Genomic DNA, 23,587 nt, shown 5'->3' with positions numbered 1-23,587 from the left:
AAAAAACAGGAAGGTGCATTTTCCTGGGAACGGCTCATATCACAAAGCAAGTCTGTGTCATAAACAACATAGAAACTACACAATTTGCCAAGATAGACATTTTTAAGGCGCTGCCTCTGAGAGCAGGAGACAGGATGGGCAAAGTGAGAGTGACTCCAGAGGACAGGATTCCAGAGGGTGCAGATCAGTGCATCTACTGGGGAGCAGAGAGGAACATTTACACTCTGCCCTGCTGGGAAGTAAATTCGTTTTAAACCAGGACCCTGAATTGCTTTCCAGAGCCCATGACTTCTGTCCTTTGGAGAAGTTTATTAATTCCCTCCACCTTCCATCTGTGCACAGGAACATTACCTGTCTCTAAGATCAGCTCAGAGGATGAAAACATGGGGTCAGACGAAGACCTCTGTGCATTTTAAAATCCTACCCAAGTTAGCAGCTATATGATTTGCTTTACATCTCAAGCAGGTTTCCCCATACTGTCTTTGGTACACCAGTAAACACTGCAGATAATCGCACAGAATGTCCTTGTTAAGCAACTACATCCTGCAACCCTCAACAAATATTGAGTACCTGCTGCATGCAGGGTCTCTTTCGGGCCCTGAGAAGCCAGAGTTCACAAAACCATGCAGTGGTGGTAAGTGCTATGAAGCAGATTAAAGTGAGGTGAGGGGTTGGGGAAGGGTAGAGCTGGGGTGGTCAGGGAGGTTGTGACAGTTGAGTAGAGAATCTGATCAGTGGGCAAATGAGCCATGAGAATTTACTGGGATTTGTATGAATTTATTATTTAATTTAATCCTTTCAATAATTGTGAAAGGCAGGGATTTTTAGAGAAGAGGAAGCAGAAGCATGGAAATGAGGCACTGTGTCCAAGGCAAGACAGCTGAGCACAGTGATGAGTTCCCCTTCCTCCAGAGCTACTCTCCTTCCTGCCCTTAAACCATTTCATGCTTGGCTACCTTATTCTGCCCTCCTCTTCCTCCACTCCCACCATGGCTACCGGATCCTTTCTTTCTTCAGTTTGCTCTTTTATGTCTTTTAAAAACAGACAAAGAGGAGAGGGGATAGAGAAAGCTGGTAACTTGATGTACATATATTCTCATAAGAACGTCAGTTTTAAACTAAAACATCTCCTACACGCATCCATTTCTCTGTATCTCCTACCTTCTTCCAACTCTGGGTTATTGCCACCTCTTGCAAACTGAGGCTCCTAACGGCTCTCTCTGCTTCCATCCAGGTCATTCTCTGTGCAGCACTGGGGTGATCTTTCACAAATGTAGATTGGATCATGTCATTCTTTGTTGAAACCCTCCACTGGCTTCTCATTTGCACTTGGGATAAAATTGAGCTTCTCATTCTGACCTCCAACCCAGCAAGATCTAGCCCCTTGCCCACCTTTTCAATCTTACCTTGTCTTACCTTCCCTCTTGTGCACTCTGTCCCTGCCACTCACATATTTTTTGTTTTTTCTGTACTTCCAACATTACATACTCTTCCCCAACTCTGTATCTAACTCACTTTCCTTTATTGTTGAGTCTTCGAATTCAATGTTACTGTCTTGGAGGAGCCTCCCTCAGTCACTCAGTTTGAACTAGGTCTCTCTCAGAGCTTCTGATAGACCAGGAAGCCATGAGGGCAGAGGCTGACTAAGGTAGACAGGCTTCACAAGGGTCCTGATGATCCCATCTCCAGGTTTTCAAATGCGTGTGCATAATTCCTCTCCTTTAGAGTCATCTGAATTCAATTATTTGCTTTGAATCAATAAATTATGACAAAGGTGATGGGATGTCACTACTGCATTAAAGTTCTTTGCCTTGTTAGCAGACTGTTGCATTCTTGGCCTGCCTGCTTTGATGAAGCAAGTTTCCATATTGGAGAGATCCGTGTGGCAAGGAACTGTGGGGGTGGGGCAGCCTTTGGTTATCATCCATTAGGAATTTAGGCCTTCAGGGCAATTGCCCACAAGAATCTGAAGGCTTGGAACTGAGCTTGGGAGCAGATCCTTCCCCAGAGGAGCCTTCAGAGGAACCAGAGAATCTGGGCTGACCCACTGAGTATGGCCTTATAAGAGGAGGGAAGGCACAGACCCAGATAGAAAACTTGCACATGAATCCTGACCTACAAAAGCTGTGAGGTAATGAATGTATGTCCTCGGATAACTAGCACTCTGTCTAGGCATCATTCTGTAAACATTGATTGAGTGAATGAGTGCTCAACCTCTTGAACAGGATTGGGGAAGCAAGTGGCCCCAAATACTAAGATCTCTGTAGCTCTCAGCTCTCACAGACCACACAACCCACCCTAAATAGAAGGACTGTTGGATTCCTGAGAAGCTAACTTTAATCAAATGGCCTTACCTTTGACCTTACCTTTCTCAAGACCATCTCTTTATCCTGCTAGGAACCAGTTGTCTCCTAATAAGATGGGTTTCATAACCCAGCATGCACCTTTTCCGACAATGCATGAGTTCTTTAACTGAACAAACAACCCCTTCCTTTTTTTCATGGTTACCATCAATGCCATACTTATATGGTAAAACCCCTGAAATGAATAATTCAGGGTTTATGAATGTATTTCAGGAATACACAGGATGCCATATAAAATAACATAAATGTTTCCTAATAGAATTAATACACTTTCCAAGCAGTTCAGCTTGAGGCAATTATTGCACTTCCTGGGAGATACAAATTACTTTGCCCTCAGCCTCATGCCAAATAACCCCCCTAAGACACACACTAATTACCCAGAAATACACTGCCTGCCATAGCTCATTGACTAATTGACAATCAGTTTTAAACTTCAGCAAAATATCTTAAACTTAGGCTTCACATTTAGCAGGGAAACCAATTTTGTTTATCTCCTCATTTTGGTCTGCCTCATTGGCAAAGTTGTAGTATGACTAGTAAGTAATGACTTAGCAGGCTTATTATAGTGATCAATGGTAAAGGAACAGCATTCCATCATATCATATAGCATTTTCATCTCTCATTTCTGTGATTCTATTAAGAACAATTACCAATAATATATCCGTTAATGTGATACAAAAATAGAATGCAACCGTGGATGTAATAGTTATTGCTAATATGGTCTGTCGAGCTCAGTGCACAGCTGTCACCAACTCCTTCTCAAGCACTTCTCAAATGTGGCCTTTGCGTGCTCTATGCCCTTTCCATTCTGATCCAAACACATACAGCCAGGGTTCTTGCTGTATCTACATACATTCCTCATGACTCAAAAATAAGTGGTGAGCAAAAGCCAATCCTTGGGCATCATTCCTTACTCTACATTCTCTATTTACAAATAATTATTAAAGACCTCACTTCTTTATGAAGTCATATGAGCCTAAGTTTGCCTAAATTTTGTTTCTAATCAATTCGATCATTCCAGGAGTTGACATATCACTGGAAACCTTTGCTCGGGACATTTTGAATACTCCAGTCTTACAGAGTTGTGCATCTAAATTTCAAACAGCTGATTGATAACTAAATATCTGGACCATGACCCATTCACACTCCTGTTTTAGGTGATGCAGAACAAATCTGGAGAGTACTGAATGATAGGAGGGGCAGTCATTGTTGTAGGACTATTTGGACTGGCATCTGGTTGCAACCAACAAATATCTGACCAGGAGTGGCTTGAACAATTAGGAATTTATTTTCCACACAGAAACTCCATTTCAAAAGCAGGAAGTCAGGGGCTGGTGCTGTGAATCTGTAATGGTATCAAAGCCCAGCTCCTTTTGGTGTTCTACTCTTTCATCCCTTGTGTATTGGCTGGGTGCCCCTGCTCTAGAAATGACAGCTGCAGAGAAGTGGGAAGAGTGTGCCTCAGCCACATCTGACATCCATATGAGGAACACAAGTCTGCCTCAAGCCCATAACAGACTTCAGCTCAGGACTTAGTAGCTAAGACTGGGTCACATCAGCTACAACCGGTGACAAGAGAGGCATTGAAAAAGTATTTAGTCAGGGCCTAGTGCTGTCCTAATAAGTCAGGGTTTTGTTAGTAAGAGGAAAACGAATCCTAGAGTAGGAAATGTCACAGGTGGAGAAGGTCTGTTGAAGAGGGGCTATCTAATCTGGAATGTGAGGGATGATAAGATTTTTTGGTAGGAAACAGGAGAGAAAAGGTGGAGTTACAGTAAGAATAACCTTGGGAGAGAAGATAGCAGCAGCATGTCTAAGAGATTGTAAGAACACTACTCCATGAAAATTTTGTTCAGAGAAGTTGGAGAAAGGACATCTCAGAGACGTATGTCTACCCCTCCCCCAAACACACATGCCCCTCACACTCATTCCCTAGATCACTTAGGTCAGGCTCAAGTGGACTTTGACTGATTCAGTCTCTGATCCACACAGATGTTGGTTGACATCTTCATTTACATTAACAAACAAGAGCGTGACAATGAAGCTATATGTTGGAACTTTACTTGTTCATCAATGATGTGAGAACCTTCTTTGCCAACTGGATAATAGTTGCCCTACTAAAAGAGCATTTCCTCAATTTTCTGTGCTATTCACTAAGTCTGGACCAGAGGTTGGCAAAGCCTTTCAGTAAAGATCTGGATGGTAAATACTTTATGTTTTGCCAACCACAAGTGTCTCTTTCTCTTCCTTTTCATCCTTTTAAAAAAATAATCCCTTAGAAGTGTAAAATCCTGTGGGTCATACAAAAACAGACTGCTGGCTGGAATTGATATGTGTGCTATAGTTTGCTGATCTCTGATCTAGTCACTCAACAACACAATATATCAAACCCTGATATATTTGCTAATTTCTGTGGTCTAAATATTCCATAAACTATCAGTGTGATGGCACTGTACACGGGGTTGAGAAGAAATGAACAACACCACATCATATGTTGTTTCCATCATTCAATGCAATAAGCAACCCCCAATGCATAGGAGTGGTAATCATTATGAAGTGATAAGTCCTGAATGGTTAGTTCCTTTATTTTGAATAATATATTTAAGATTACAAACTTGTATAACATTTTATTTTTATTGTTTTAACTATTATTGTACTGGGGATACATCATAAGATTTACAAAAGTTATTACAATATATCATGGTTGAATTTGCCCCCCACTATCATTCTTCTTTATCCCCCACCCCTTCCTGGAAGAGTTTCAACAGGTCTCATTTTTCCATTTACATACATGTATGTAGAATTCCACCATATTTGCCCTCCCATACCCTTTCCTTAGATTCTTTCCCCTCCCATTGAAACCAAGCCCCTAGATAGGACCTGTTTTGCTTTCCTGTTCTCTGTTTTAGCATAATTATTAAATAATGGCAGTCCCAGCACATCATTGTTTAAGACCTTTCTTTCTTTCTTTCTTTCTTTCTTTCTTTCTTTCTTTCTTTCTTTCTTTCTTTCTTTCTTTTCTTTCTTTCTTTCTTTCTTTCTTTCTTTCTTTCTTTCTTTCTTTCTTTCTTTCTTTCTTTCTTACCTTCCTTCCTTCCTTCCTTCCTTCCTTCCTTTCTTTCTTTCTTTTTATAAAGCTCCTTTGGGGATTCCAACATATAATCACTGCTCTCAGTACTTCTGGCCCCTGGAGGCTGGACCAGAAGTCCCAGGGTGTGCAGTCCTTGGTTTCTTCCAAGTCTGTTGATCACATTTTTCCAAAATCTCTGATTAAGCCATCAAATTTTCTCTCTCCCTGTCCTAGTCATCAGCTCCTGACTTTGTCTAGTTTGAGTTATCACTGTCTCATGAGCCTGGCCAAGCCTCTGTGGTCCCCTGTTCTAATTAATCATCCTCACTCTGCTTTTCTGCCAAACAATTTGCCAGCTTTAATATGGAGTATTTATTTGCAACTCTTGGACATAATTCCCCAGCTTTTCCTCTTCCTTGAACTAGTGCCTGGCACATAGTCAGTGCACACCAGATAGGAGGAAAGTGCCTTCCTGGGGCACCTACATTCTCTCTGGTCTCCACAGCCGGAGAGGCCAGGTTGTAAAGGGTTTGTAAGACTTGTCTGTCTAATCTTAGGCCCATCTCCCACCTTCTCCCTGACCTGGACCTCAAGGTACCAACCTCCTGTAGGCTTTTGAGTAGTATGGGCAGTGGAAGATTGGAGATCAGCAGGAGGAAAGAAGCCAGGCAGTCTTCATACTTTCCTTCTGCTTGGAGTAGCACCTCCTGCAGGGACCAGGTCTTCTTCTGGGCTCCAGCTGCTGCTGTAACTTTGGCTCCCAGGCAACCCTGGCTCTTGAACTCTGGCAACTTTACCTCTACTCCTTGTCCTTTTAGCTATAGGTACTGGCTTCTTGCTGATGCTGGTCTGTTTAGGATGCTTTACCCTCACCTTTGTTCTTTCACCTCCTTCACGATCTCTGTAATAACTCTCTTTTATTGAATCCCCTCCCTTCAGCTCTTTTGTTTGTAGGACCTGTCAGATGCAGCCTGAAACACTGTGCTGAGGATTCTGGCCTCTTGCTTTATGGCAGCTGAGATGACTCCACTACAGGCTTTGAAGGAGGAACGTGGTATGACCAAATGGAATGCCTCCCTCAATGATGTTTTAGGAAGGTTCACTTAGTAGAGATATTGGAGGTTTCAGGGTACCCTAGGGAATTTGAAGATTGCCTTGAGGAGTCTATGAGTACTCTATAACACAGGAAACATTTTGTGTCTGTGTGTGTAAATGAATTTTTTTTTTTCTGGATAGAAAGCCCACAGCTTCTATCAGATTCTCTGTGAGATTCCAAACTGTGTTAAGAACTATTAGACTAGATGTAGGGAGACCAGTTAACAATTCAAGTAATTCCATGTTCAGTTAGGTTCTCAGCAGGAAGTGGAATCAACCTGAGAGGGTTACAGTGGAGAATTTAAAGAAGGCATGAGCTTTGAAAGTCTGTGCAGGGTGAGGTTAACAAACAAGAGATGTGGTTAGTAACATGGAAAGCCATTAGCCCCTTCCAATGGGAGGAAACCGGATGACTGGAAGGCTGTGACAGTTGGAGCCCTGGAGGAAGGGCTGCTGAGCAGAAGCAGAGTGCTGGAAGGATGCAGTCTCTTTAGACATAAGCAGAGGCAAGGGAGAAGGGCACACTCTGGCCTTCTCCTTCCACTCTCTGACTGACTATTAGTGCCTCCCCCTGGTCTCAAATTCAACTGACAGTCAGCACTGAGGGAGCCTGGGGATGTGGTTGGCAGGGCTAGAGTGGGGCAAAGAATGCAGGTCAGCAGATGGACTGGGACAGCAGGGTAAATGGAGAATAACCAGCACACAGAGAACACAGTGTTTAGAATTCCCGGAATTGCCCAAAAGGGAACTGGCATAAGTCATGTTTGGTAGTTCCTGACACCATTACTCAGAGTCTGATGTGGATTCTGCTTTTCATCAGATCCTCAGACACTAACTTGTTTCTGCCGCCTAAAGCCAGATAAAGCGAAGTAAAACCCAGAAGATTTTGTTGTTAACTTCGTCCTTCCACTGTCACTTACAAGCTCTTTGACTTTGGAAGTCACAAAATGTGCCCGAGTCTCATCCATTAAAGTATGGAGGTTGGATTTGATGTTCTCTGTGGTGCCTTCTAACTTGATTGTTTTATGATGCTTTAAGGGGGTCTTTGACTCTTTCCTATTAAAGGCATTTAGTGTTCTGGCTCCTTCTAAGGAGGTGAACATCTCTTGCTAGTTGTCATCTGCAGTGGTTTGGCTGGAAAAGAGCAATGGAAATAGTATTCCGGTCTTTCTCAGGAGCAGCCTATGGGTTATTAGCCTTTGATGGACTTTGGCTCTGCTGTTGATTGTCAGGGTTTGTGGTGAAATGCTTTAATATATGTCCATGTCTAAGTGCTATCCAGACTGAAGGAGCACTAATTTTGTAGACATGTTTGCATTGTAGTCTGTGTTCTGGAGAAACGTCACATGAAGAAACAGAAACTCTGCTTACAGGGCTGATGGAGGGAATTGAGGAGTGCTGTTGAAGGGAACTGGCTTTTGTATGCATTTCAGAGATTTAATTTTATTAGCTGATGCAAATGATCTGTTCCATAAATGTAAAACAAAAGGACAAGAAAATGATCCCTGTGTCAACATCAGGATGTCTGACTTAAAATCCCATTCAAATAACTCCCTAAAAATGATCAGACATTGAATACATTATATTTTTGGCTTTGACAAAATCAGTCTGCACAAAGAAGCAGCCCCATGAGGTTATGGATAAACTAACCATGTTAAAACTTCAGCATTTTCATGTCAGTCACAGATTTTCTTAAGGGCCACGTCACTGTTTAAGAACTAATATGTTTGAAGAGAGGAAAAAAAAAACCCCACACTGTGTTATTAGGCAGAATCCCCTTTACATACAGGGACTGGATCGGTTTGCCTCTGATTGTGTCGCCTGCTTTATTGTCCTACTTCAAAAACAGGGCCCTGGGCATCATCTCAAGGAAGAGCTGATTGAACTGTCGCCCTGACACTTGTCAGCTGTGGATAATACGGGTTTCAGTCCGTCATGCTCACACATAAATGAACCATGACAGAGATAGACTGTTGAATAGAAAAAGCAGTTTTACTGTGGATAACCTTTCTTGAATAAATGCAACAAATAATAAAGCCTGAAAAGGAGGGGCATGTACATTAGAAGAGTGATGACGTTCAGAACCAAATGGTTATTATCCTTTTGGGCCATCCAAAATTGCCCATTTATCAAAATATGTTATTGAGAGAAAAGATAGAAGTATTGTGATTATCATAAAAATGATGGCAGTTGAGTCTATGCTGTCTTGAGCACAATATCACATAACAAAACCCAGTTACTGGATTAAAAAAGGAGGCATTGTGTGTGGACCAAATGGAATCCACAATTGTTCTTCAAAAATGGTGGTACACATCTTAATTAAAAAAGCAGAAGAATCTGAAACTATTTATGTCTTTAAAACATTTCTTCTTTCTTAAAAAAAGAAAAGAAAGAACTCCCTGCAGAAATTGTGGAAACCCCACATTTCAATCAAGACAGTCAAAAGAGTGATTTGAATTTACAGGCCTGTAATTGGAACAAATTGGAGACAAAAGAAGAGCTCGTTTAAGCCACGTGGTGTGGCCACAGTGCTGTTGTGTACAGTATGCTAGGAAAAAATCATGTTTCTTTAAAGCAAAGCTAACTCTACTGCAGGCTCTAAGCAATTTGCATAAATGTCTCCACCATGATTTTTTTTTATTTATGGGCCCTAAGTTTCTAATTAAATACTAATTAATACTATCACCAGAATTGTCTCCCATCCCCAGCTCTTCATAGCTTTGTCACTTTGATTAATGCACAGTCATTTATTAACTTATTTAACAAGCTGGGGTGCCTCATGACAAACTAGATTAAATTATCCTCATAACAGTCTCATTACTGAAAAAAGAGAGTTTTAAACTGAATAAAAATTATCCTCAATAATGTTAAAGCTTTTCACCATACCCCTAAAAGATAGAAATAGGTTTCTTGTTTGATTTATAATATATGGAATTGTATAAAGCATCCATTAATAAAATTTATAAGTTCATTTAAGCTTGCACATTTACAGTAGTGATGTAGCCTTGGGTGCTTATTATTTAACTTTTGCTATAGTTATGAAGATAATTAATGTCTTGACCAGACAGGGACTAAAATACCCACTAGAATGAGATAATTAGAGACATAAATAATGTTTAGATTCTTGTATGCTGCTTTTTAAATTAATTGTTTTGTTTTCTATCCAAACTTGATAAAGAAGAAAGTAAGAGTTTACCAAGGAACTGTGCAATGACAGTGGGATGTTTGTCTTGATGGACTGGCAGATGCTACGAAGCCTCTCAGGCAGTGTCTGGACTGGAGGAGGGAGTAGATGTCAGGGAGGTCCCAACTATCTAGGGAAATGTTTGGCCCTATTTGCTCTCTAGCTCCCTCTAGTAGCCAGGTCAAGGTGACATACTCACCTTGTAAAGGTAGCTGAAGAGGGTGAGTCAGAAATAGGAGCTGCAGTAGTGTTTTCACTGTGGGTGGGGTAAGCTGCTTGTTTTAGATTTGGAGGAGAAGGAGAGGGAGATAGACATGCTTATGGCAGCAACTGTTTTCTCGCTGACAAAGCAGAACACAGTAAGGAAGCCGTGGCTCAGGCTCTGCTGGTCTCCAAATAAATATGAACATGTGTGGAGCACCAAAACTCACTGGGTGTTTGTTAAAATAGCTATGCAATGTGTTCATTTTTCAGTTTCTTGCTAAAATAGCACCTTAGTTAAACTCCATGCCCAGGGGGAAGGTCCCATTCTGTATCCTCCAGGTATCTTTGTATCCTCTGATGAAAAAGGATTTGCTATTTAAACTTCCTTTAGGCCTGTGGTTTCCTTAGTAGGACCTCTTCTTTTTCTTTTTTTTGTGCTGGTGTTTTAAGGTTTGAACTCAGGGACTCATGTTGGCCAGGCAGGTGCTGTACTACTTGAGCCACTCTGACAACCCATCCTGAGTCTATGGATGGGGCTGTGAACCGGACAGGAGCTCCTTGGTCAAAAACAGGGAAAGGGACACCCTGTGTGGGTAACACCTTACCATTTACAAAACTCTTTGACGTACATGCAGCTGTCTTTGTCCCTCTAGACTCCTGTGAAATTCAGAGGGAGGGACTGTTACTATGATTGTAAGGTGATTTTTAATTCACAAATGACCCATGGACTACTTCATTCCAGAGATGAGCACTTGGCTCCTTTTCTTTTGGTATCTGAGGTCCTTCCTGCTGTTTTGTATTTTGCATCTCACCTCCATTTCCTCTCTCTTATGCCCTCCTTCCCCCTCACCTTTTCTTTTTATCCTTGATTCAGAGCAGAGATAACAATAACTCCACTTGTTCTCACACTAAAATAGCTCATTTGTCAAAGCTGCATGGGATTTGGTACTGCAGAAATTCAATCGTTCAGAGACTTTTCTTTGAGATTAGAATGTCTCATGGTTATAGTCATCACCAATCCATACCCCATCCCTGTGCGAGTGAGTAAAGGGCAAAATGTCTTTATTATTCATATCTCTTGTTTAGTATTAAGATTTTTATTTTTTCAAGTCTCTTAATAGAGACCTATTAGTAGGTGGTGGCTTTGACCAATGATAGATCAGCAGTAGACCAATTATTAGCTACCTGATTCACTGGACTTCCTTCAGGCAACTTTATTTGAACTCAGTGCATTAGGTCTCCAGGCTAGTCCAGTGTTCCTCTTGGGTATGTATGTTAAATTCAATTAAGCAGAGCCTCCCTCAGAGGGCCAAAGGAGGAGATGTCATAAAGTAAAGGCACAGTGAGGGAAGAGTTCGTAGTGCCAACCCAGAAAGGTGAAAACCCCAGTGGTGCTATTCCTATCCAGATCTTCTCCTGTGAGTTCCCAGTGACTTTACTATGATGGCCTCAGGAGTGGAGGGTAGAGGGAGAATGGTGGCCAGATGCAAAGGGACTATGGATTAAGAATATGAAGTTGGAAAGAATAGAGGCTATTGTTCAGTGGTTCTCAAACTTTAATGGGCAAAATAATGTTTAAATGCAGATAGCCTGGCTCCAGCTTTAGAGTGGTCTTTTCAATCTGTCTGAGACAAAGCCCAGGAATCTGCATTTATAACAGGCCTTAAGTGACTCTTATGCAAAGAGTCAGTCTATGGACAGGTCATTATGGAGCACTGGATTAGAAGGGGAGGGAGGGGAAGAAGATGATAAAGCTGATAAAAAGTCAGAGAATTTTGCCCCAATCATCTTTATCCTCTATGACAACACCATAGCAGTCTTCAGTCCTCCTTTTATTTCATTTGTTTATTTATTTTTGACATTACTGGGATTATGCTTTCTAGGCAGACACTCTACCACTTGAGCCATGCTTCCAGCCCTCTTTTGCTTTAGTTATTTTTCAGATAGGGTCTCATGTTTTTGCTTGAGCTGGCCTCCAACTTCAATCTTCATTACTTACCTCAGTGATAGTTGGGATTACAGGATTACAGGTTTGTGTTACAAAGTCAACATTGTTGATTGAGATGGTGTTTTGCTAACTTTTTCCCTGGGCTGGCCAGGAACCATGATCCTCCTGATTGCTGCCTCCTGAATACCTGAGATTACAGGTGTGAGCCACCATGCCTGGCCCTTGTCTTGAGTCATCTATAGATCCTGCTTATCTGGGCCTGCATCTCTAGATGGCTGTGTGCGCGCGTGTGTGTGTGTGTGTGTGTGTGTGTGTGTGTGTGCGCGTGCGCGCGCGTGCAAAACGTAGTCACATCCATGGCCAGAGAGGGAATTTTTGTCAAAAGCACATCTGGGCTCTTACCAACACATCTCCTAAGCATTTATCCTAGTGTCAGAGCTTAAACCTGGTCTACATTGTGTCAGCCTTAGTCTGTTTCTTTAAGATTAGTTGTTCTTCTGCTCATCTCTTTCCTCTGACAGCTGAATCTTTTTGTGAGGGGGAGTACAAAGAAAATGGGGGTGCATTTATGCCCTGAGCCAAAATAGCTGCAAGCCTTTGAGTAAAGAGAAGATTGTCTGGAGGGGTTCTGTTTTCTACCTCCGTAGAAATTTTTTAGCATAGTCAGTGTGAAAATGGCTTTAAACTTCAAGTTGAAGTCCACTGTGCTGCATTCTGGTCCTGGAAGGCCAGGTCTACTGTTTGTGTCACAAGAGGTATTGGGAAGGAAGTGATTCTCCCAGAGCTTTAGGGTCCAGAATGCACCAAGCTGGGACTTCCTAACCCATTGCTATTTCCCTTTAGCGATCTTCATGCCTTTATAGGCATGCAACCAGCATAATGGAGGTGTCACGTGTACACACAATTTGATGCAACAAATATCATGACCATAGGCAAGGGCAGTGCATAGGCACTGTGCTGTGTACCTGGGATAGGTGAAGATGAAAGAAAAAATTTTCTGCAGATGGGCTTGACTGTTGCCTCTTGAGGGCTAACAGTGACATTGCTGAAAGACTAAGTCCAGAGAGGTTATCTGAGATAAAGGTGGTCTTCTGATATTATTCAGCCACTTGGCAGAGAATAGGAGACTCATGGCTAGAAGGGTCTAGGGATGGCTTTGCAGGACAGATGTGATCTAGACAGAGGAAAGTGATAGGGTTTAGGGCTGTGGTTCCCAAACTGGGGTGTGCATACCATCAGTGGTTGTATAAGATGATCCAATGGGAATGGTCAGAGAATACTGAAATACTTATTACATTGGCCTTTTAAAATCTTGTCATTTATGCCTTTCCTTTTTTTGTGGTATATTTTAAAATGAAAAAGTGCCAGTCCATTAGCAAAATTTATGCAACTTGTGAGTAAATAAATAAACAAGTGGGAATATGTGTTCAATTATTTTTCTTGCATCACTTTTGGAGGTGTGTTATGAAACTGATTCATAGGCCATTGATCTAGGAGTCTAGGTTGGCAGGGAAAAGACATAAAAGTGTGAGGGAGCTGAAAGATGGGGAAACATGGAAATAATTGGGGGTGGATGGACTCAAGGAGACTGTAAGTCAGATTTAGTGGATTTAAGGGAGAAGGATCACAGGAGAGAAGGTTGCCATCAGAAAGCAAATGAAAAGCTTGAGACTATTTTGAGTGGGACAGTTCCAGGTGATTCCAAAGTTAAGCATGGAGCCAGAGCAAACAGGGAAGGAGGGGAGTGGAATGCATGTGTGTTTTGTCCACATGGATATTGAAGGTGCTGAGGTGATGGCAAGATCTAGGATAAGAACAAAGGTGGTAAGCCACCAACATGCGATGGGGAGGTCCGAGGTGGTGGTCAAGCAGATGGCATAGAAAGAGAAGCTATTTAATGAAGGTAAGAGAGAAATAGTCTCTTGGGTGGGGCAAAGGGACTATAGATTTTCCATTTTCAGGTCATAGGAGAATGGAAGGGTGAGGTGCACCCTCTGAGGAAAGTTGGGGTGGGGTGGGATGGGCTGTGCTCTGGTGAGAAACAGGATGAGAAAGAGATGCTCTGCCCTGCCCAGGTTGAGGGGATGTGCACCATAGAACAAGGCTGCAGAGGGCAATGGGAAAGCCCTTGGAGTGAGTGTGCAGTGGGTGCAGCAGTCAGAGGAAGAGATCAGGGCAGGCTGGCAGAGGCTATAGAGGGGCTGCTCAGGCATGCACTGGGGTCCGCTCTTCACCAGTTCTCACCACCATAAACTGTCCTAGACGTTGTCAACTGAAACCCATCACTAAAACCTGCAATCTTTTCTTTAGTTTCTTTTTCCAAGTGATTCCTTTGAGATAATTAATTGGTGAGAAACACAACTCTGAGCTTCCCGCAACAGTTCATGAATAATGATATGCACTATTTTAGGAATTAAAACATGCCACCCCCCATGCCACTTCCACCCACTCTGCCCATGCCAGGGTCCTTCTCCTCTTTAAGGATCTGCATGACAATCCGTGTGCTGCCTAACTTGGCAACAGTGGCCCTTCCCTCCTTACAGAGCTCACCATGCCTCTCCTACCCTAGCCACCACACCTCGGTGCAAGGATTGTATTACATGCTCAGCTGTCAAGGTCCCTTCTGACTTTCATTCTTGGCAAGGTCATCGAAGGCATTTCAAATGTCATTAAAAAAATAATTTCTGTATCAACTTTTGATCTTTTTTAGTTGGACTTAGTGAGTCTAAAGATGGAATGTCTTCCATGGCCAGCCACCTCCTAGAAAGATGCCTTCTTCAGAGGTAGCTAGAGCAACACTGGGTGCTTCTGGAAGCCCCTATTTTTATTCCCTCCACCTTGCTTGTCCTACCAGCTTCCAGCATCTGAAATTGCTACTGCATATCCACTCAGTTCTTCCTCTTTCTACTCCCTAGAAGCAGCCTTCCTTGAATATGTTTGTCAGTTTGGGACTCATTGCCTTCCTCTTTCAAGGGCATGGTACCATCTCTGGTCACAATGACTTCTATTTTCGGCGGAGGAGGCTGAACATCTTCAAAATTTAGGGTCAACTTTTCTTCTCCAAACACCTGCAAGAAGCATTTAAAAACATGTCAGTATCAGGGTATAGTTTTTCTTTATTCCACCAAATGTGTTCATAATACATTATGCAGGTGTTTGGATGAGAATCCAGTATTTTGATGAGACACCTTATTTCAAGGAAATGTAAGAATTTAACATCATTGCTATTCCAAGACAGATCTTGTGTATAGAGCTTTTAATTTCTTTAATTTGCCTTATTTCATTTACTTCTCAGATTTTTGTCAATGAGCAACAGCTTCATCTTGCAGTTGAAATAACGGAACCCAGGGGAAACTCATCTAAATTGACACATTTAGTTGTTGGTGGAACCAGGACCAGAGCTGAGGTCATGAATGAACACTTGGGGTCCAGTGTTCTCTCCTAGATCATCCTGCTTTTCAGAATTGAGGACAGATTAGACAGTAAGAGCTTTCCTGATTAGGCACATGACTGGTTAGAGCTAGAAGGGCCTTGGCACTGTATCTCATCCAACCCCTACCTTCTGAGACATTCAGTAGATTAGCTAATCAGGAGAAATGCAAGCCATAGAACTGAATACTTATAAATATTATCCCTGAAAAGAAAAACACCATTTGGTAAATGTACAAAATCAAGGGAAAAATTTGCATGTTTTCTTTGTGCAAGAGCCATGCTAATCTTCTCTGTATTGTTCCAATTTTAGGATATATGCTGTTAAGCAAGCTCCAGAATACTCTAAAACAAATGCAAAATAAAAAATATCAAATCACATTGTAAGGGTAAAAACTGTTTTGCGAAACATTTGCTGGTTACACATCCATATACATGTGTGTCACGATATGGAATTTACTTTGTATTAAGGATTGTGCTAACAAATGTTGGGAAACCACTAGTGTAGTGGAAAGAGCTTGGAAACTGAGTTCAAATACTTAATTCCAGTTTTTGCTTAACCACCTGCGTGAGCTGGGCTGGAAGAACTCAAACTGCCCCCCCCCACCGCCCTCTGCCCCAGGGCCTCCATTATCTTATCTTTAAAATGAGCAGGTTAGAGGTGATTATCTTTGAGATCTCTTTCTCTAAGATTCTATCATTCTGGTGATTCTTTCATGCTATGATGAAACACAAAAGCCTCCAAATGGGAGGTGTGGGGAGGTGGCAGAACAGAAAGATAAGCGCGAGCCAAGCGCAGTCAGGTGACTTTGCTCACAGCAGCTGCTGCCCTCATGCTTATGCCTGCTGCTTGTCGTCACTTGGTGGCACCCCAAGATGCTGCTGCCATGAGGGTGTGAATGATGACATGCTTAAATCCAAGTTGGAGCCTGTGGACAGCAGTGGAGGTGAGGCCTGCCAAGCACATGCACCTGGTACCACTCTTGGCACTGCTAGGTGCTCAGAAGCATTGCTTAATGACAGCATGATAAATATTCTGAGGGGAAAAAAAGGAAAGGCAACTTAAATAGAATAAGTTGAAACTTAGTAGCAGTATGCCTTCTATAGTCGAAGTGACCCTTGAGTATTGAAGACCTTTCTTGGGGGACAGAGGGACAAAGGTGGGGAGCAATTTTAGAAAGTATGCATGTGAAATTCTTATCATAACTCCTCTTTGATGTAGATTAGCACTTAGCTTTCTGAAAGAACAGGGACCTGTTATCACTTTTCATTCACTTGATGGATAAGATACAAAGTTAATTTCATGGTGGAGAAATACCCAGGAGATTGCTTGTTTTCCGTTAATATAGAAAACACCTCTGATACTAGCACATAGGAGACTGTGTGTGTGTGTGTGTGTGTGTACACACACATATGTATAGGAGAAATGATAAATACATTAAATACATAAATTATTTATTGATTGTAAGACAGCATACAACACGACAAGAAATGAGATACTTTTGTGTGAAATGCTCCCACATGGAGAAATTGAGGGAGTGTTTTTCTTTCCTCAGGTGAAAACATAATTCCAGAGCACATTCTATCTTTGAAGAAGAAAAGGACAAAGATGTCCCAACAATTGAAGTATATAGTTTTGTAAAGTAGCTTCTTATTCATTGCATTTGGAAGCAAGGCATGGAGAAGAAAACCATTTTTCCCAGTCTAGATCTCTTTAGCATGCTTTAATTTAATGTCACCTGCTAAGTAAGACTTAATAAGATGTGTCTGTTGACCTGCAAAAAAACCTGGTTGAAAAGAGCCTTGTGTATCACAAAGCAGATCAAAAGTGGTGTTGTTGAACACTGCATACTTGAAGCAAATTTAATTTTAAGTCATTTCAGTAATTGTGGAAGTACTGACAGCCCAGGGACTCAAGGCCTGTGTGTAGCCCATGTGCATCATGAGTACAGGAGTGGAAAGGTCCCTACTGGGCCCACAGTAGAGCCTCTTTCCAGTCTTTCTTTTTGGGTGGATTGGGGGTTGGGAGCCCGCATGACCTTGGGAAGCGCTACTGCCAAAGTAGAGGAGGAGTGTACTTGCCAGACTGTCCTCTAATGTGCGTGACTGGGGAGATTTAAGGGGTAAATAGGTTTCTGATCATGATCCACTGTGGCTAAGCTAAGCCCATGAGTGTAAAGTAGGACGTTGATGTAGCAATGTCTTCAATTACTCCATTTGCTTTCCAAAGACAAAAACAAAACAAAATTCAAACCAAAACAAAGAAATAAACTCCCAACAGGAAGAAAAAAAAAAAAGTCTCCAGCCTGTACTAACCAAATGTCCGTTATTTTTGGCTGTGGGCTGGACTGGTGAGATGCTCTTTGGCTGTCCATCACTGTGTGCAGCAGTCTGACGAATTTTTGTGAGCCGGGAAAGGGTTGGGGTTGGTTATATTTGGCCTCTAGAAGGGAAGTCGCTAAGATAGAGAGGCAGTTTTGGGTCATAGGGTCTGAGCCAACGGGAGGGGAAGCAACTACCCCGGTTCCAGTTAAGGAAGTGGGTGTGACAACAAAGCTGAAATGTTTGGCAAGAACCAGGTGAACACACTCCACTGTTACTGGAGGAGCTTGTTCCAGTCAAATGAGACAGGCTGCCCCTGGCTGACCTGGCTGCCTCTGGCTGACCCGACTTGGAGGGTCAGGGGGCCTAGCCTGCTGAGCATAAGCCCAGCTACAGTGCCTATGAGGCAGAAGCATTGTGGTCCATTGTGTTCCACAGCACTTGATTGAGACTTCTCCAGGTATTGCATTCACAGATGTTTCCATGACACTGCTCATTAGTTATTATTCTCATATCCTATGTTTACTACTAGGTGGTGGATGCTTTGGTTTACTTTTATAACTCATATAGTGCCTCCTTCCAAGGATATTGTAAAAATCATATATGGACTGTTTGCTTTCCCATTTGAAGCTCTGGGTTATGGAAATATATATATATATATATATATATATATATATATATATATTATTAAATCTTCAGTCGTGCTATAGAAAGAATGACACTTGAGTCATAGAAAACCAAGATTATTGTTTATGAATATGCCACTAAAATATGCATTTTGTAAGGCTCATTGATTTATTTCCAGTTTGAGAAACCACATAGACATACAGAATGGTTCATTAGATATTCATTATACCTCCTTAGCTGCTTTTATTAGAAGTGACTACAGTGCCAGTGGCAAGGTTGATGTTTTTAGGGGCTGAATCAATGCTTGAAACTCATCAATTTCTTATAGACAATTTTGGTTTAAGGTATTTTGATGATTTTATAGAACCGTTTTACCCCATTAAAAAGCTATAACTTAAACTCTGATGTAGGGCAGGCACACATTAGATGATAAATGGCTTTGTGTAAGAGATTTCAAATTTGTCAAATCTGCATTAAAGAACTATATTTGAAATTGGTTCAAAGGTTGGGTGAATTCTCCAGGTGAAATGACATTTGTTTTATGGATCCCTCTGAAACAAACCCCCCAGAGTTTTCATTTGAATAAATCATATCCAAATTCAGCATTCCAGGAACAGCCGACATGGTCGAGTTGCCTCTGCTGCTTTCCTGCTTCCTCCTTCCTCCTTAGGAAAAGGGTCAGTTTCCTCATCTGTGCAGGGAGTGAAACGAGATCACCTGGAGGCAGGAATGTTCACATCTATTCCTTGACTCTTTCATTCACCACTTACATATCAAGCAGGTGCAGGCATGTCCTTGCAGTAAAGGAACCACAACACATATAACCTACTCTTGTTCTCCTGCAGGTGACAGTCTGGAAGAAAAAAGATAAAATCATTTCATGGATTGAGAAATGCCCTGCAGGCAGTCTAGGAGTATTGAGGTGAGTATTTGTGGTGGCAGCAACCACCTGCTGGGTCATTGTAGTGGAGGAGAAGCCATCTGTGGATGTGGAACGTGTGGAGGAAAAGCATCCCCAGGAAGGGGACCAGTCATGACAGGTGACAATGAATAGCATGTCTAGGAGAGAAAGGCCTGAGTTGATTCTTTCCTTGGTGGGGCCTTCTTTCCCCATCTCTGTTGGAATGGTGAAAACGCTGCTTCAAGAAATGCTAGAGGCCATGGGACTGTGTGAACAGTGTAGACAGGAGATATGAGGGGTTTGGGATGCTGGGGTTGAGGTGGATACAGCCACACTGAAGCATTGGGTGCTCCCCTGTTTCTGTAACCTACCAACTTGTGCCTCTCTCCTGCTCATGTTATGATCTGGCACAGGCCTGGTGGCTCAACTCTGAAAAGGAATGCAAATTCTTGGCATCATGCCTTTACCACCTCAACATCTTTTATTTCCAGTCTTGTGAGTTGGGGAAAATGAATGAAAGATTGTGTGGACTATTTCAGGGGTCGAGTCTGGATGATGAATCCATTGCATGATTCTAACTTACCTGTAAGGAGGCTGGGAAATTGAGTCTTCCTGGGTGTTGAGGAGGGAGTCATTGAATTGGTGAGTGTTGAGCCAGTCTTTGGCACGAGAGAGAAAGGAGAAAAAAGGGGGGAGGGATTCTATTACTATCCCCCAAACCTAGATGTCACACATGGGTACCATCTTGGCAAGGCATGCTGGTAAAAGAAAGAGTATGTCCCCAAAATGAGGACTTCTCACCCACAAGACAAAGCACAGAGAAGAAGAAAGAGGGGGGGAAAAGAACATAATTTCAGCCCTGGAGGGAGCGCATCTAGATGAACCCTTCACTTTAACTGAAACCCAATAATCTTGTTGCTTGTTTAGAGTCTGGAAGAGAAGCCAGATTTGATGCTTGAGGCTCCTAACTCCTTTGCTTGGCATTCCATCATTTCCATCTGCTATTAGCCCATGTTCCACCCAATCCTACCTCTCCCACTTCACACCATCCACTCTAGCCAGGCCAGACTTCTTGAGGCTTCCCACTCAGTGGAAAGTGTACTCCACTTCTATGTCCTCACCATTCTTCTCTTGCAAAGCCTCATGCCTCTTGTGTATACAAATCTTAGGGGCCCTTTTTATCTTTGTGGAACCTTCCCTATCTTCTCTGACCTCAGCTCGGGGGCTGGGGTCATGATCTTCATTCCTACATGGCCCTAGATGTCTGAATGAGCTGCTTTCGGGGAGGACAGTCTCAGAGTTTCTTTCATCATGTGTTTCTCCCATTCAGCCTTCAAACATGCTAAAATATTTCCCGTTCTTTAGAAGCATCTCACATAGATCCTATAGCTTTCTGCATTACTCCCAACTATTAGAAAATAAAGTTTATTTCAAGTATGAAAGATCCAGTCCAGTTTAATGCAAAACTTCAATCTCACCTCCAAATCAAAGTTATAGGACTTAAGCTGAAGTTCATAATTCTTCAGTTGGGAGGAGAAGTTGGATTGATACTTGGTCCTCTACCTCATTTCTCTGGCTCTTCCAGGGTCTAGGTGGGTATTGGTGAGATTAGACAAAGATGGGTAAAAATATCTTACATCAAGATTCCCACTTTGCTTTGGTATGTAGACCACACAATGCCCTTCATTCTAGCAGGGGACCATCATTGGTTCTCTGATGGGGCACAGTTTTAGGTACTTTGGAGAACTTCCTCCCACTCATTGCATAAACTTCATACCCTTCTCCTCATTAGTCTGCTACAACCACTCTGTCCATTCTTGATGTTGGCATATTCTTTCCTGCCCCAAGTTTCTGCACCTTCATTCTCTCTGCCTGGAACCCTCTCTCCCAAGTCCCCTTTCAACTCACATTTCAAATTCAGCTCAAGCATTAATTCTTTGGAGAGTCCTGACCTAAACTCCCAACCCAGGGATGGACCTAATCATGGGCTGTCACAGTCCCTGTAATGAGGACATTAATTGTACAATAGTTGTTTAACATCTATCTTCTCTACTTGAATGGGAGTTCTAAAAGGGTTTGATAAACAGGTATTTGTAGGAAGGCAAAATAAATGGATTTTCCCAAAGCTCATGAGAACTTTGGTACATCAAGTAGATAGTAGATATTCAGTAATTATTTATACAACAGACATTAAATTGAGGTCAGGAGCCATGTCTATTAATCTCTGGATTTATCATATGACTTAGTAAATAGTAGGAGTACCTAATAGTATATATATATATTCAATAAATATAAGTTGTGTAAATGTTTTGAACAGCCTTACCAGAATTAAACCAAAAATGGAGAATTGGCTGGAATATAGTTCTGATCTGTGTCTATGGATGTTCCTCAACGTCAGCAGGAGAGTTATTGCTGATAAATATTTATCATTCAAGGCAGGGTGCCTGTCTTAATCAGCTGACTTACTATCCCATTGTCTGGGAGGAACATGATTATAGGGAGGGGACATGGATAATGCAACCATAGACTCAAAGGATAAAAGTTTCTAATAATTTGTCTTGTTGTTCCCTTTAGTACACTTGTACCTCTACCATCCCAATGAATCCAATTCTTGGATCCTCAAACAGGGTCACCATATGTGCCTTCAACCTGACTTGTATGAAGACTTGTTTTATTAGCCACAATTAGCTGCAGGTGCAAAGACTGAGGGCACAACTAACTGTGTCTGGAATCACCTCCTCACATATGCAATTAAACACTTGCACACTCAGAATTAGGTTCAAGTGGCTAATTGCACCCGGAAGTAGGTAATTGGAGGTGCAATTAGCTGCAAGTGCAATTTTTCACCCGAGACTAATTGCTCCCAGAGTAAGGAGATAGGGACTGGAAATTCAGCACTGAATGTATGTGTGGTTATTGCAACCACCTGTGATTTTAATAGCCCTCCCCCTCTTTGAGTGTTATGGCCTCCCTTTGGTCTTTATAAATAGTTATGTGGCTTACCTCCTATATATCTGTCCTACAGCATTCTCCAGTTGGTTCTTCTTTTCCTTATTTAGACCTCCTTTTGTCAAAATTTCTATCTGTCCTTTATTCTGGAATTCCCAACCATTTAAAGGATGTATGTTCCTATACTGTTGAACTGTGCCTACAACTCTTCAGAATCTAAGTGAAAAATGGTCCATGACTTGATCGGCTTAGTGGGTGGTAACTTCCAATTAGGTCTTGAACACAGTTCCTTAAGAAGTATCATTTGAACATGATAGATGAAAAGCTCTTTTCCCCACCCCAGGTGAGGAGGCCCAGAAACCTATCTTTACTAACAGGTTCAACTTGGCACATATTTTTTTTTTCCCTTTCAGACTTTTCTTGGACTCAGTAAGAGTCCAATCAAGAAAACACTATTTATGCATAATGACTATAAAATTAAAGCATAATTGGAAAAATACAATGAGTTTTAATTTAAATTGAAAACAGTAAAACTAACTAAGAAAACCAAAAATGTTAATGCTAGTCCAGAAAATCTTTTGGTTATGTACACATTATTGAGATAAGGAACTGATATGATAGTTATTTTAACAGGAAGAATTTAATAAAGGGTAATTGGTATTAGCAGACCAAAAGACAAAAAAAAAAAAAAAAAAAAAGAACCCTGTGGTATCTTAGAGACAGTAAATGCAGGAAGCAGCTACCACCCAAACAGCTAAGAATGCAAAGGCAAGAGGCCTGACTGCCCAGTGGAGGGGCCCCACAAAGCCAGAGCACAGGCCTTTGGTATAACAACCTCAACAGCGTGGAGGAGAGACTGGGACCCAGAACTCTTGGGAGGGGGTATTGGAGAAAAAATTCTGCAGAGCTTGGGACAGAGCTTTGAGTGGGGCTACCAACCAGCTGGACCTGCACTGTGGGAAATCTGCTAAGCACAGTGGTACTCATTTAGAAGGAAGAAAATATGCCACAGGTTGTGCCCTGGACTCTGGGGCTGGTGGCCTTGGGTTGGATCAAACCAGGACAGAACATGTTTTGATAGAAGGAGAAGTGGTAGTTGCAGGAAAGAAAGGGGCATGAAATTAGTGAATCAGAGCCTTTGCAGGTGAGTGCTTGCATGTATGTCCAGTATTTTCCTTTGCATGAGTTTCTTGATGTTTATCATTATGCAAGTGCAAGTATGAGAGAGAGAGAGAAAGGAAGAAAGAAAGAAAGAAAAGAAAGAATCTATCAGTCACATCGAGTACAAGCCAGTGTTAGTCTGAAGATCTTTGCAGGTGTCCACAGCTGGCTTGCCAGTGATCTGTAGCAGACTTCATTTCCGTCTGGCTCACCTGACTGGTTCAAATCCTCTTTCCTGCATCAAGAGTTCAAGGCCTCCTGAAGCTGACCTCCTCATTTCCACAGAGTACTGACTCTCTACTTCCCTGCTTAGTCATTCCAAGGTAGGACAGGA

At 42.0% G+C, this 23,587-nt stretch overlaps 1 pseudogene; it reads right to left on the bottom strand.

The window, feature by feature from the left end:
* Positions 1 to 15,530: 15,530 nt before the first annotated feature.
* LOC141424438 (U6 spliceosomal RNA) lies at positions 15,531 to 15,625 on the bottom strand (annotated as a pseudogene).
* Between the last annotated feature and the right edge of the window lie 7,962 nt (positions 15,626 to 23,587).

The sequence above is a fragment of the Castor canadensis genome, chromosome 6 (genome assembly GCF_047511655.1).
Source record: "Castor canadensis chromosome 6, mCasCan1.hap1v2, whole genome shotgun sequence".
In the NCBI taxonomy this organism is placed as follows: domain Eukaryota; kingdom Metazoa; phylum Chordata; class Mammalia; order Rodentia; family Castoridae; genus Castor; species Castor canadensis.
Note: the sequence above shows the minus strand (reverse complement) of the source record. Positions and strands in the feature narration are given on the sequence as shown.